The sequence below is a fragment of the Buceros rhinoceros genome, unplaced genomic scaffold (assembly GCF_000710305.1).
Source record: "Buceros rhinoceros silvestris isolate BGI_N320 unplaced genomic scaffold, ASM71030v1 scaffold17002, whole genome shotgun sequence".
Classification (NCBI taxonomy): Eukaryota; Metazoa; Chordata; class Aves; order Bucerotiformes; family Bucerotidae; genus Buceros; species Buceros rhinoceros.
The window spans coordinates 20,327-25,647 of NW_010397322.1; positions in this window are offsets into that span (position 1 = coordinate 20,327).

Consider the following 5,321-nt stretch of genomic DNA (forward strand, 5'->3'; position numbering starts at 1 on the left):
GGAATGACGTTTTATAACACTAGCAGCCATGGTAATTTTTTCCATATCCTGAGCTGTGAACCTCAGGATTTGTTTAGGTTAGTTTACCTTGTAGACAGGAAGAACCTTCCAATATTTTGTGTAGCCCATTCTGGATTTTCATTGTTTATTACATTTCTTTCAGCTATTTTGTATTTTTTTCTCTCTTGATACATTCATGAATTGTATTTAAATGCTTTTTAATTGTAGTTAACATCTGAATGTGCTTAATCCTAGAAGCATAAATGTTCATACACCATAAAAATAATGAAATAGAGCGTGAGGAAATACTATCCTGTTTGTTAGAAAAGAGAAACCAAGTATCTGCTTTGCAGATGGTAACTTTTTTGAGTCCAAATAGAGAGGACAGAAAGGTCTGTTTGTGTCTTACACTATTGTGGTCCCTGTTCTGCTGTCACATGCATTGCAACTTTTCCATCCTTTGTAATTTAGAGTAGAAGTTTTTATCATCCCTGAAATAAGGTTTATTACAGAAAATCCATTATCTGCCACCCTGTAATTTAACAGATTTGAGATACCTTTCTGAGGAAGTAGAAGGGGTACAGTCTTCAAATCCACTTGCACAGAATGGAAACCCCCCCCCCAAACCTTCAGTAATGTGAACAAAAATAAGAAAGCCCCTTGACAGCTGAAAAGGCAAACAAAACTTGACATTTGTTGGTATTTATACCCTGCTGCACAGCTAAGATTACCTCAACTCGGGAGAAAGTGGGACACAGAAAAATGCAGCTGGTAAGCAGACTCCCTAACCCAAAAGCAAGATACAGCTCCTTGCTGAACAGCTAAGATTACCTCAACTCGGGAGAAAGTGGGACACAGAAAAATGCAGCTGGTAAGCAGACTCCCTAACCCAAAAGCAAGATACAGCTCCTACCAACTTCTGACTGGCATTGCTTTATTTCTGAAAGTGTCTTTTCAAAAACTTATTACAAAGTAATGTTTAGCTGATGCAAAGCATTTCACCTCTGGCTTCTACCCTTTGGGAGGAATAAGTGGACTCTTCTCTGTTAGTCCCTTCTGGCTGCTGGAAGAGACACACACTTGTACTTACTTGATATGGGGTCATTGTTCCCTGCACACTTTGCTCTAGAAGAACAAGTCCTTGGTGCTGATTCCTGAGGACCATATGCTTGATCATGAGCAGTTTTCAGTGTTAAAGATCTGGCCACCAGTGAAAGCATTCAGTAGCTTGTAAAAAGGCCTATTCATCTGAGGCAGGTTTTTTTCTGTTCTTCTGTGCTGGCAAGCAGAATATAATTCCTGGTTACAAGCTTGTCTGTTTTTCAAACAGCGACTGTCAAGAAAAGTCTAGTGTTTTCACCTATCAATCATTACATCCCAGATTTATTTTTACTTTAATTTGATCATTATTTTTCATCAAGAAGCCTTTCTGTCCACCTTGGAGTAGAGCTCTGCATCAGGTGTCTGTAAATGTTGTGTTACTGCCAAGCGAGTCATAGAACATAGCAATAGCTGTTTCATAGTGTTCCTAAGCTGGTTTAATGTTTTCAGACATAAATGGTTACTTTTTCATACATAAAATTGCAGTGCAGAATATAGAGCGTTAAACCTGTCAGATAAATGTGTTGACTGACATTGGTGCCCTTTAGCAGAGGCTGAACGATATAGTATTAGAAGCCTCAAGGGCTTTCTAATGTTTGAAATCATTGAGGGGCATTCTTAAGACACAGATTGCTTGTCTTAAGTACTCCTTACTAGAAGTTTCACTGTCTTGCTTAAATTATGTATGTATTGAATAAAGTACCTTACCCAGGCATAAAGGCATAAAAAAATAACATGGGGACTTTAAGTATTTACATCCATACATGTAGGAAGGGAAACAGGGCAGAATGTGAGCATAGGGACACTTCCTCTGATCTCAGATGCAGTTATCTTGTCCTAGGAAAACTGAATGTTGTAGCTTTAAATCAAGTTCAGATAAATAGTATTTCAGTAGAAAAGTTCTATGTGGATGTAACCAGAATATTTTATTTACACTGGTTTGTATTTTTCCGTCAGCCAAATAAGTCATTTGAGATACTGAACCGAGACAGCATACTATAAAAGAAGGTTTTGAAGCTTAATGTGATGGGAGGATGTACTCAGTGAAGTCTTTCACTTTCTGATTTTGTGACTTACCGTTGGAATGAGGAGTGTGATTTTACTGAGAGTCTGACAACAACAGATGTTGCCTTAAACTTTTAAGGGGGAGTGTTCTTTCTTTCTTTCATCACCACCTTTTTCCAGGTCAGTACACTGAGTGTGCCTTGGCACTTGTCAAACTACCTGATTTTAAGTACATATTTAAAAAATAACCTAGACTGTGCAAATTACCCGTTTTCTTGAGTGGATCTGGTGTTCCATTCGCTTTTGAGCACACCTCTTTATGCAGAGACAAAGGAGGCAGGCTTTTGTACTCACCCAGCTGAGAATTTTATCAAGATGAAGCTTAGGGCAGTGTCTGCATACCTACAGCCTTGCAGGTGATCCTTTTTTTTTTTTAAAGGCAAACAAAACAGAGCAAGCTGTAAGTTGTTTGCTGTTTTTTAGGGTATAGTCTATTCATGTGTAAACATCTCTTCCCCATGATTTGCTTCTACACTCCAGCATCCATTGCTTCAGACAGCTAAACAAAAGAACTGTCTCTTCCACTTTTCTCACGCTGCTTAGGCCATCCACTGAAGCCGTTAATATCTTCCTCTAAAATGTGCCTCAATCATATAATTCAAAATCACAGTCATTACAAGTTGAGATGCTTTTTGATGATGTTTCCAGTGTCATCCACCAGTCAGGATTCATATCAACTTAATGCGTCTGAAACACCTCGGAATTTTGAGTGACAAATACAGATTTTCACCTTTTTTTCTGATTCACGGAAGTGTTTTTGTCATATGAGCAATCACCCAGCTCATAGGATTATCTTTGAGACATTCCAGTTCTATTTCAAATGACAGCCCTGTCTTTTCTGTTAGTCTCAAAAGAATGTAAAGAGTGGAAAAGGACTTTCCTGAGTTCTTTTTAAAACCATCTCAGCGCAAGGCTTAACGTGACACCATCAGCTAGTCTGACCTACTTTGAAACTCGTACAGTCTGATGGGAAAGCCCTCTGGACTTTAAACACTTTTTTTTCTGTCTCAGACCAACCTTTGTTGCTGAAGCTGCTTTTAGTGTGTGACCTCTACATTTTCCATGCTCTGACTCCTACTTCAGCATTCGTAGTAGTAATGATGGAGTGCAGTTTTAGAACTAAAAAATTGAAAATAAAGTGTCAAAAATTGAGCTGTATTGTAAAGACGGGAGCAGAAAATTGTTTTCAAAGAAAAACAAAAGGACATGCTGACTGGAAATAGGAACAATTTTCAAGGCTGGATTAGAGCAAAGGCTCTCTAAAAGAATTTTTCAGCATTGTTCAGAATAAACAAGACATGACATCTGATTAGTTCCAGCAGAACTGGAATAACGGCACTTCTGAAGTAAAACAAAATTCTGCACAATCTTGAAGGAAGTAAGTCAAAGATAAGAACATTCAAAGAGGAAGAGCTCAAAGGAGAGAAGACAGCTAATTTGATCTCTCTAGATCTGCAGTGCTTTTTTTCCCTTATTGCCTGCACCCCAAAAGTCCTTGAGCACACATCTGCTAAGAACTCCCTATTCGTCTGCCCACTTTGATCTCCTTTTCAGAGCGTCCCTTTACAGTCTTCTGAGGGGGTGCTGTAACAGGCTCAAAGCAGAGCACCAGCTATTCATTCTGCCTTTCAAACATTTTACCTAAGGAGCGAAAGAATATTACTTATGCAGCACTACAATAATGTGCAAAAGGAGTGCACCAAGGACTAATCATTATTCTTGGTGAACTCAGTTTGCTGCTGCTGTAAAGAGGAAGGCGTGACGACATTACTCAAACAAATGTGTGCTGTTTCTCTTCCGTGCTATGGGGTTGAGGCTGAAAGGCATTTGACAAAAGGTACCAGCTCTGGAGTCACACAGTGTCACCTAAATGAAAGCCAGAACACTGAGTAATTTGAACAATTTTTAAACACCTTCGGAAGCCTCTCAGCCCATTTGCTAGACTTGGAAAAAAGCTAGTACTTTCTGAAAAGCTACTCTTCCTGCCCTTGTGTATATCAAACACTGTGTCAGCAGCACATACAGTGCTGGTGTTTAAGGTGATCTGTGCCTGTCCTCCAGTTCCCTTAGCTGTTCTGCCCCGGGTCCATTTTGCGTATTTCTGTACACCATCAGTTCTGCCTTCCCCGTGAGTTTTGTTCACACCACTCCACCTTCGTGTCTCCTTCCTGACACTGGTTTCTGAGGTTCTTCCCTCCTACCCATCATCTTGTGCTTGAGAGGCCACACCAGGACATCCTTTCTTTCCTCACATGTTCAGTTTTGAAGAACCAGAGATGAAGACAAGGGGTTAAGAGAACATAGGAGGAGAGAAACCAAGAGGATCTCGGGAGTAAAAGGGAAGACACTAAACTTTTAGTCCCCTTCTTACTCCTCTGGTGTAAAGAGGTTGGACTAGAGACTGCCTGGGGTCCCTTAATTACCTTGTTCTTACTGTTCTTACCAATGTCTCCCCATTCTCCCACTGTTCCCTATAGTTTGGGTCATACTTTCAAGCTCTTCTCAACAGAAATTAAAAGCTTTTGGGTTTATTTATTTCTTGGTCTTTTTAAAGGTAACTTGGAAAGATGGAACCTTCCAGGGCAGTAAAACCAAACTCTTAGAGAGCTGTGGGATAACTGGATAATAAAAGAGAAAGTCACCGTTTAGCCATCCAAGGGAAAGAAAAGAGGGAGGTTATAGGAGAAAGGAAATTAAACTGGGGTCACAAGGAGCAGGGCTGTCCCTATCAACAAGATCTCTGGATTACTGAAGGGAAAGACTGACAGCCAGTGCCATCATTTGAAGCATTTAAACACTGACTAAAATGGCATTAGCAATTCTGCAGGGATTTGAGAGAGATATGTCTCTTCACAGGTAAGCTGCTGTTCTATAGTAAGAGGAAAAAAAAAACCAACCAGAAACAAATTGTGAGAGGTTTATTTTACAGGCTGTACTTAAAAACCGAGTTCTGAAAAGCTTTACGTTATTTCCACAGACCATAAAGCCTCAAAGGCCCACAAATCAAGGAAGTCAGTATATTTCTCTGATTTTTATATGAGGGTGACAAACAATAGAAACAAATGCTCCAGACTTATCCAACTAAATATAAAAAATTCCATATGGCCTCAGATAATTCAGAAGCTAATGTTCACAACTATTCCTATTAAATCTGA